Source organism: Scophthalmus maximus, chromosome 8 (assembly GCF_022379125.1).
Source record: "Scophthalmus maximus strain ysfricsl-2021 chromosome 8, ASM2237912v1, whole genome shotgun sequence".
Lineage (NCBI taxonomy): Eukaryota > Metazoa > Chordata > Actinopteri > Pleuronectiformes > Scophthalmidae > Scophthalmus > Scophthalmus maximus.
This window is the reverse complement of record NC_061522.1, coordinates 21,705,334-21,715,957: the sequence shown is the minus strand read 5'-3', so window position 1 is coordinate 21,715,957 and position 10,624 is coordinate 21,705,334. Positions and strand designations below refer to the sequence as shown.

Below are 10,624 nucleotides of genomic sequence, written 5' to 3'. Positions count from 1 at the left end.
TGTTTACAAGAGCATAAAGTTCGTATAGATCTAGCCCTTAATTGCTGTCAAACTTCACCAGATTGATGGATTTGACTTTGAAATGTACAAAATTTTCTTCCTTTCACAGTTAATCAGCCTTTAACTGTGTTTGTTTGGTCCATTTTAACCTGCAGGAGTCTGTGACGACAGAAGAAATTTGTTGACGAGTAAAAACGAGCTCTGAACATTTATTTACTGTAGAAATCAACCAGGGAGATGTAATCCAGACTCTAGATCACTCAGGGGCACACTTAAAAAAGTAGATTGGGAAAATGACTTGGCCTGAAAATTTTTTTTCAATCAGAAGATCATTTTTTTGCTTTAATCCCTGCCTTGGCAAAAAAATGGAGACACCATGATTTTTTGTGTCAGACGTGTCCTATTTTGAATCGTGACATGTGTCACGGCTCCTCCATGACTCTGTGTTAGGGAGGTGAAGGAATAGGATTGAAATGCAGAGTGTTAAATAAGGTTGTATAAGTGTCAAACAGAAAAACAGACTTGGATGCAAACAAAAACATTATCCAACTCAGGGTATCCACAAGGAGTAAAAACTCTATATATATATATATATATATATATATATATATATATATATATATATATTTATATATTTATATTTTATTTTTTTTATTTTTATTTATACATTCATGAGCATGTTGCAATGTACTGGTGCTAGTGTTTAGAAGTTTAGATGATTTTAAATACTTTCTACTCTGTTGGTACTTTATCCCACAGCAATGCAACATATTCTATAAAATCATCATATTAAGCTTTCAGTGGACAATGAAGGTATGAAAAATTGTAATCTGAGTACATTTGCCAGAGGATGTAGTGGAATAGAAGTATAACTGCATTAAATGGAAAATACTAATGTAAAAGTACAAGAACCTTGAAATTGTTCGTAAATATTAGATATGGAATTATATCATCAAAGTGAAATGAAATAAACCATTCATTAATAAAACGTTGTTAATTAATATTATAACGAATAACCAGTGTATTTTAGCCATGCTCTCCTCTCAAGGATATATGTAATACCTAATTAAATGAGTTGGTGGCGATAATGCCACTCGCCAGTGTAACAGGAAGAAGAAGAAGGAAATCTACCGTAAACAGACTCCTTTTGGTTCGCCCGTCGCGGTCTACCTGGCCGACGAAGGAGTATCACCTCCATCGGCCGCGTTGGTTACGTCCTCGAAGGAGACAGCCCCCGAATTGGGACACAGCAAGAGACTGTGAATATAAGGAGGCCCCAAGCAGGTGAATTCAATCAATCAACGAGTAGGGAGGGGCCAGGCCAGCAGAAGGAACCTGAAAGAAAACCAGAGGCAGGCCAAAAAGAGTATCACACGGCCCAGGGCCCGTCACAAACCGTAAACCTTTTTGTTGTTAAGGTCTTTGTTTAACCAGAACACATCTTTTTTTTTTACTTTAACCTTAAACAGCAAACACAAAAGAAACGCGGTGGGTTATGCTGATATTCATTCCATAAAGGAATAATATGTTTAATAGATAAACCAACCTGTTCATCAAGCCTTTCCAAGAGGGTTTCCATGTTTTGACCAAAGGCTCCCTTCCTGGCACAGTAGGGTTCTATCAGTCGAGGAGAGTATTTGTCTAAGAGGTCCTTAGTGGTAAAACGGTCAAACTCCTCACAATTCTGTAGCACAAAAGCAGCACAAAAACATTTCATGATTGATTTTGTAGTCATTTTGACGTTATATTTTTGTGAACATATTTAACGTATTTAACTTATATTTAACACCAATCCAATGATGTTAAACAATCAAATCTACATTAGTCCTTATTAAAAAGTAAAGCATTGTCAAACAGTGCCATTCTGAATAAGCTTTGAAAAGCACTATTAGACACCTCTCCTGGATTTCCAAGACCATCAGCTCCATCTCCACAATCTCTTTTCTCCTAAGGGAGAATGTGAGGTCCATCTTTTGTCTGATAAGTTGCATGTCCTTCCTTGACTTTTTCATCTCATCCACCAAGACACATCTTTGGTCTTCTAGTGCATCATCATCATAGTTTTCTGGACTAAACTGAATGATCAGGAAAATGATTGACTTTGCCTTGCTTTGTTTTTTTTAACAAAAACCTACCGTCATCACCATATTCATCCCTCCTCCTTTTACCGTTTACATAGAGTTCATTACAGCCAGCCTGGTGCAGCTTTGCCCTATAGTTTCCAAACTTGTACTTTGTGCTTTTCATTTGGAATTAGAAAATGAAGAGTGAACATTCAATTTGATACACACAAAGGAGAATATGACAGGATAACCAGATATTAAAACCATGGATAGAATGATTTTGGGAACGATATAGATCATATGCTTCATGAAGTTCCAACAACTCATATTTTATTTTTTAAAACATGACTTGATGCATCTGACATTACAACTAAATACTGTATCAAGAAGAGCAAGAGTAGTGTACAATAGCAACATCACTATTAACTCAATACTGTGTCACTGGAAACAAATGTAAAATATCAGTGAATTTGATTATATTCCTTAGTAAAGTATCGAGAGAATGATATTGTCCACATACTGCAGGTAGCACTGGTATAGAGATGGAGGCTGGTTTGTGTCAGACATAAGACAGGTTTACAAGACTATAAGTTAGACTGCCGACTGTCAGCTTTAGTTTTTGTTTCTTCATAACCACTCCCTATTAGCTTGACCAGAGTGTTGTGTAAAACATTTGAAATATCGCTTTTTTACATGTTTGTTGAACAGGTGACTTCTCTCAAGTTAACGCCGCTTCACCTGCCTCTGTGTCGTCTGTGTGTGTGTGTGTGTGCGTGTGCGCACCGATGCAGCCAAAGGAGAGCGGAACCGGGTCAAAATTAAACATTGTATGAAAATAGCGCGCATTGCTAGCAGACAAAGACATGCCTACATTGAATAAAATACATAACTGTTGACCAAAATGATCATGACGCATGTGAACTGTACATACTGAATTATAGTAAACGTAACTATATCAACGTCCACAACAATGCAAGTTATCTTACAAATAGGCTCTATTACATGTTGTCAAAAATCCCAGCAGAACTCCTGTGTAAACCCTGTTCTTTGCAGAAAAACCTGCAAAACTGCTGTGTGGACCCCATTCTAATTTTCAAACTTAAATTTTGTTGATTTGCCACCTTACATCATGTATTGAGGCCAACTTCAAAAGATACTTGATAAAGTTAGTTGAGGTAAATATATTTATTAAGTTTATAATGCAGTTAAATATTTTTGTTCAGTTTATTAAACAATTTATTTAGACAAGCATTTCAATTCAATTCTATTCTATTCATAGCCCCAAATCACAACATACATTATCATAGTTAGATTGGAATCTCACAGAGAAACCCAACAGTTCCCACGATCAGCAAGCACTTGACAAATGTGGCAGAACCAGACTCAGTTGTGGGCAAAACATCTGCCACATGACATTTAATCCTCCTAGATTCTCATTCATCATGTTTGTGATATTACTAAATGCAAAACTTGTTTCAGGTTCTCGAAATGTTTCACCAGTATCTGAAAGGCTTCTTCAGTTCTCCATGGAATTTAACAGAACATGTCTCGTGTTAGGTCTGTTAATGTGTGTGTAAATGCTTACTTATCATTGTGTGTAGAAGAGGAGTGGCATTGCTGTAGAAGGAGTGGTCTATTGTCTTTATAACTTTGCACTCCTGTTTACTTACAGGTGCAGCGATATACAAACAGTGAAATCTTCACTGCAGTTGTTGGAAATCTCACACTGAAACCTACATTGATGCAAATGCACACACCGCCCAAATTAGGTGTGTGTGAGAATTCAAACAGAGAAAGAAGTGGCTACTGTGCAACGTATCGTATGGTGCAACACGAATGAATCAGAGCTCTGGCATGTGCCCATGTTTACAGTCCATTTAGTTCAGCATTCATGACACCTCAGAGCACCAATGGAGACCCTTTCTCAGCCACACCTCTGTCTTAGCTTCAGATTTAGTGGGAGTGGACTGCTTTGTGATATTATCTTATTTATGCTCATACTCGCACGCGAACACAGACACCCACACACACACCCACAGCAGTAGAGGCAGTGGAAAAGTACTGGACAAAGCACAGACTGTGACTGCATACCAACCCTCATCATTGCCATCACCAGTCCCACACACCTTACCTACGTAGTGTATTAAATGACACACAGGGATACTGTGTGAGATCAAAGTCACTATTTCACCACTCAAGGCATAATTGGCTTCACTGTTACAGCCACTACAGTGCATAATTTAATAGTTACTACAGTATCACAGTGTTTCGAGGGGTTTTAAGGCTATGGTTAAGATGGTAAGTAAGTAAATTATATATAATAGCTCTTTCATAAATTGTATACCCTGGGCCGGCTGTCCTCACAGTTTTCCCGTGTGTCCATGCATATGCAAATAACATCCTTAAATTTCAGAAATGACAATATGCAGCATGTTTGAGCATCAACAACATGATGAAAGGCCATCACTTCCAGAGAGATCCATAAATGAATATGTGAAATGGACAAGTGTTTTTAAATTGTAAAATGGTCAGACTGAAACAGTTCAACTGTCATTTTCCTTTAATGGTTGGCAAAGTTACACATTGTTTTAAAGGAATATGTGGTAATTTGATTTATGATTTTACCCGGAGTTTTATTGCAGTAAGCACATGTTTATGTCTTATCTGACTAACTTACCTCATCTGTTTGTAGAAAATGTTTTTAAAGTGCATGAAAACTCCAAGCTATTTAAGTGATTATTAATGTTGTTTTTTAATATTAGCTAATTAAGTGATTATTGGGGTTACTAAAGAAACAACAGAATCAGTGTCCAACAAAAAAAAAATCCTAAATGTTCCTGGACCAGACAGTTTGCATCCATTGATGAAAACTAACCAACTACATTTTCTTATGAACTGTACTTAAGTACAAAGTTTTTCAATGTTCAATGTTTCCAATGTATGCATTCATAACATAATAATCAAATAATAATAAATAAACATAATCATAACTTTACTATTAGTATCCCCAGTTTGACAGGAACACCCACTTTGGTTTTGCAAACTCCTGTTTTTAAGCCTCGAGTTTAGTTTTTTGAAACCTGACGTAGAATTGGGGGTGGGTCTGGCTGAGAGCTCCTCCACTGCACGCAGACCTCCACTGGCAACCTTGCACCAATTGGATGGTACTAGCAATCAATCATGCTGTATCCATGCCTCAATGTATACAGTACAGTATCATCTACTTTACTTTAAATGAGACCACAATTTAAAAAATGTACATCATGCTGTATTGAAGAAGACTTGAAACTAGAGATTGAACCATAAACGCCACAGGTGAATGTTTACAGACTTTATAAATCAAGTGAAAAGTCCAGTAATTTTCTCATAGACTTCTATTTGCAGTCGCCCTCTGCTGGTCATTCCAGAGAATACAGTCTTCAGGCACTATTGCATTGGCTTGGTGACTACGCCACACCAAGAGCAATACGCACGAGATAACCACTCCAGTTGTTTATGTACTGAGATGTTGTACTAATTCCTTGTATTGCAGAGTTTATACGCTGACTAAAATTCTCTGCGGTAGTTTATTTACTCACTCACAATTTTTTTAGGCACTTTAAATTACCCTGGGATTGCACTCACTGTGTTGGCTTTGGTTATGAGCTTCAGATTTAAGTATTAATAACCAAGATTTTGGAGATCTTCAGGACATTTGAAGACTGAGCCATATTTTAGCATACTTTGCATCAGATACTTTGCATCTGAAACTGTAAACCCTTTTGTTTAGGAAAATTTGTTATAACTCAAACAAATGAATCACTCCAAACAAATTAATGCTAGCCTCACATTTTGAGAGTTGTCAGAAATAAAGGTCCCTGAATATAGTTTTGTTTCCTGTGCGTCATACAATATTTCACCAGGCTACACGAGTCAAGGAGAAGGAATGCCTCTTACTGAACTGTATGGATCATCACTGCAGAAGGAACTTTAAATATAAGGAAACATAAGAGGCAGTTCACAATTATTCAAATTAGTCTCCACTTACACAGTAATGTCATATTGGTACCATTTAATGCAGACATGGTGATAATGGTTATAAAGAAATTAATGAAAACCAACTCAACCTTACTCTCTGAAAAACATAGGAAAATAGCTCCATAGTAAAATTCCAACATGCATGAATTAAAGTAAGCTTCAAGAAAAACTAGAGTGGAAGTGGAGGATCAATATTAGCCTGGGAAGTGTTTAAAAAATAAAAGAAGGTCCTCTGCAATGCCAGATCTGAAAACTACTCATGATAAATAGAGAAAAATAAAAACAACCACAGGTTTCTTTTCAGCACTGTGGCCAGTCTGACAGAGTCACAGCTCTATTGAACCCAGTATTCCACTTACATGTAATAACAATTAATATTTTGACTATTCAAAACAAAAATCATCGTCTCCTGCCCTCAGTTAGTACTAACTTATCTTCAACCACAGGGATCTCAGAAACAGCTGAAAATCCTGTTGTATATCTATCTCTCAGATAAACCTCAATCAGCTAACTTAAATTATCTAATAACCTAAATCAGCAATTGTCGTTTAGACCCCATCCCAACAAACCTGCTCAAAGACATTTCGCCCTTAATAAACACTACTTACTAGATACAATAAATCTATCATTATTATCATTCCTTTAAGCTAGCCATAATCAAACCTCACCTAAAAAAAACCCCCTCAGCTTTCTTTGTAAACTTCTTGAGAAAGTTGTCACTAATCAGCATTGTGACCTTCTTGAGAACAATTGTGTATTTGAAGACTTTCAGTCAGGTTTTAGAGTACATCCTAGCACAGAGTCATCTCTGTGCTCATTATGTTAACTCATCTTCCACACCACTGACCAATGATTAATTGGCATTAAAAGAACCTCCCTAAAATAGTTTGTCTCATTAATCAGATCAATTCCACTTCGTACAAATGAATGATGAGACTGATCTGTGCGCACCAAAGTTGATCACTAAGTTCATCAGGGTTCAGTGCTTGGCCCAATTACCCAGTTATACTTATGTATGAAACCAATTAGTAGCTGTTTTCACACCTAGACAAAAACTGTTCAAAGAGTTCTAATACTTGGCCCTTAACACCTCAGAGATGCATTTTCTAATGACATAGTGACACTAGATGGCATCACCCTTGCCTCCAGTGAAATGCCATAATGGGGAGTTATATTGGATCCAGACTTATGAAAATTTTTTGAGGAGTACCTTTTTCACCTATGTAACATTGCAAAAGTGAGGCTTGTCCTGTCTCAAAAAGATGCAGAGAGTGTGCTTGGGCAAAACACTTAACCCTAAATATCCTCTGATGGCTCTGCCAGTAGTGTATGAATGATGTGCGTTCGAAAAAGTGCTGCTTTGAGAAGTGATGCATGAATGTGTGAGTGTGAATGGGTGAGTGTGACTTGTACTGTGATGTGTTGGTGGTCAATAGGACTGCAAAAGTGCTACATACTGTAAATACAGTCCATTTACCTTGTATTAGCTTCACTAAACTGACTTCCTAAATTTCTAAATTTTGAATAGAAATAAAAATTGTCCTCCCTACCTATTTAAGCTCTAAATGGTGAAGCACCATCCTACATTTGAGGGCTCATAGTACCACGCACTGCACTCCTGTGAACTTACTCATGGTCCCTAAAGTTTCCATATGTTGGGTGGGAGCCAGAGCCTTCAGCTATCAAGCTTCTCTCCTGTGGAATCATCTCCCTGTGTCAGTCCAGGTGGCACACACCCTCTCCATACTCAAGAATTGGCTTAAAACTTTCCTTTTGATGAAGCTTGTAGGTAGGACTGGGTTAAGGTCTGTCTTGGACAAGCTCTTTGTAATGCTATTATAGGCTTAGATTGTCAGGAAACACATCACTCATGGAGCTTATTTTACCCCCTCCCTCTTCATCACATCAATGTCCCACATAAACTACTACTATTTTTAGCCATAGCACCTCCCTCATCTCAGTGGTTATTTTGTTGATGTGCTCTGTAACACGCAACACCTATTGCACTTCCGTCTGTCCTGGGACAGGGATCCCTCACTTTTGGCTTTTCCCTGAGGTTTCTGCATTGTTTTCCTCTGTTAATAGATCATTTTTCTGGTAGTTTTCCTCACTCTAGTAGAATAGAGTGTAAAGGACAGAAGTTGCCGCACCTTGTACAGATTGTTAAGCCCGATGAGGCAAATTGTGATTTGTGAATATGGGCTATACAAATAAAATTTTAATGATTGATTGACTTCCAATACTGCCTCGTTAAAAGGTCAGTAGCAATGTTGAATATATATGATCTGCAGTAAATATGCTATAAACTAGTCAAAACCCTCTCATGACCAATGAAGTAATTCACATTGCGTAATTCTGTGCGTTAATATCACATTTCTTGGCAAGGTATCACAAATGATTTTCTCCTTAATCTTCTCCCTAATGGGGAGATGGCATGTGTGTTTCTCTCCTTTCTAGGATGAAGTACTGACCCCGGCCTGAAGACTGGGATGTCAGTTCTCAAATGACCAGGGTGTGTGACATTTCAGACCAGCTGCTGAGGACACCGAACAGGGATAGAGGAACATCACTCGGACATCATCATAAGAGTGCTTTGGGATGAGAGGAGTGGAGAGGGGAATTGAATAAAACAAGAAAACTATTGGTAAGACGAGTTGATCGATCATAATGTCGTCTCACAGCCATCTGGTTCTTGAAGGGGATGTTGGCAGAGCCCTGCTAACAGAGAAATCAAAATAGCTGCTTAATAAACTATTTACCATTTTTTGAAGACTTCTTGTCCTGTCCATCTTTCTTTTGTTTATTTGATATTTTTATCTGTGAAAGTTTTATTCAAATCCTTTCTTTGAATAAATCAAGGTGACATTTGTTTTTCAGGGAAACCTTATCCCAATTAGTTGGAGAACAGCTATAAATAAAAGCAACAGTATCCTTTGCTTTGAAGAGGAGTTCCTACTCCTAATAAGAGGAGTTTGGTGTTTTTATCCACCTGTTATAAATAGCATGGTAAGAAATAAGAGCATAGTCCTTTTCCACCTCTGAATTAGCAACTGTGCTTTTTGCTTGAACAAGGTCACTTATTATTTTAGCAGTGGTTTTGTCTCCCACATTTTTCATGAACCCTCTCTTTCATTCACGGCAACATGTTTAACTAACTTCGATCTTTTGCACTAAAATAAAGCATCAGATTAATTAAAAGAGTAGAATGGGTTACTTTATTCATCTCTTGAACAACTATCCCATGCTTAAAGAATCCATACTTCATTTATCTTATATCTCTGAAAGCTGGACCATGGTGCTGTGGTGTTTTTTCCACAGTGAACTTTGGTGTGCTGGGCAAGCCAGCCGTAAGTGAAGGTTGTCACTTTGACAGAGCTGAAGGAACCTACCATACAGGGGAAGAACCCAGTTACACAAATACAGCAAGAACAAGGCTCAGTTTATCAAACAAGTTCATCTACTCACCAGTCCTTAGCGAAGTCATGTAGGCGATGCATGTTGAAGCCACTCATAGTTGGGCCTTTTGCTGAAGCTCAAATGTCGTCTAAGCGGCAAACGTTTGGACCTGAAGTAATCAAAGGAAATTTGGTCAAATGAGCGTATTTGCCCAGACGTAATCTGTATTAATAGTTCTCTGTGAGGCGTGGATGGCCACCAGTGAAAGTGCTGGTCTTTGTCACATGCATGGATTGGTTTATAATGTATACGTGGTCTTCAAGCAAGCTTCACGTTTGCTGTCCAGCTGTAGTTATAATGTCCAGCTGTAGTTTATTCATCGCTATATAGTTTGTATTTACTGGATTCAGTAGAAAACCCATATCAGCCGAGGTCACTCTCTCCGAATTGATCAGCCAGTCATGTTTATCAACTAAAATCAGTTCAGTTAGGTCCACTACAGTCAAAATTAATTAATTGCAATAATTGCAATTAGTTATATTTGGCGGTATTGCACTGTTCTGGCTCCTAACTCTTCCACGGCATACATGAAAAGCTTGAGGCTGAAAGCATCACGAATTGTTTCAAGAGCAGTAATGACAGAAGTGATGTTATCAGAATTAGAGAAAGGAATAAGAGTAGCACATTATGTAACGGGTCGGAAGGACCCAAATGCAGCACACTTAGGCAGGCAGACAGTCAGTAATGACTTTTATTAACGGACTGTTCAAGGCAAACACCGTGGAACAAACTTGCTTCGTGGGAGAGCACGGAGTGCCCAGGGCGGACACGCCGTGGGAGCGTGTCCGCCCTGTGAAGGGGGACGGCACCACAGGCGGGGAAGCAGGCAGAGTCCGTTGTCGGGGGCGGAAGGCTGGGTTGATCACCGGGGCAGAAAGAGCAGACAGGTCGGGGACAGGCGGGGTCGATACCGGGGAATCCGTCCGGGAAATGCTGGAGAGACTTGTACGGATGACAAAGAACAATCTGGCGATGAGTGCATGGTGGAGAGAAGTATATATACCGAACTGATGAGTGCTCCGCTGCAGCTGTGGTGAACAGGTGAGTGGAGTTGAGCTGATGAGGAGGGAGTGGCCGGCAGGAGGGGG

The 10,624-nt window shown here is 38.6% G+C and overlaps 1 long non-coding RNA gene across 1 annotated transcript; it reads right to left on the bottom strand.

Moving 5' to 3' along the window:
* Window positions 1–928: 928 nt before the first annotated feature.
* LOC118313049 lies at window positions 929–10,624 on the bottom strand. The gene is made up of 4 exons (XR_004794371.2): window positions 10,256–10,624; window positions 9,546–9,645; window positions 1,547–1,684; window positions 929–1,335 (listed from the first exon to the last, which is right to left on the bottom strand). It is a non-coding gene; the product is annotated as an uncharacterized LOC118313049 (long non-coding RNA).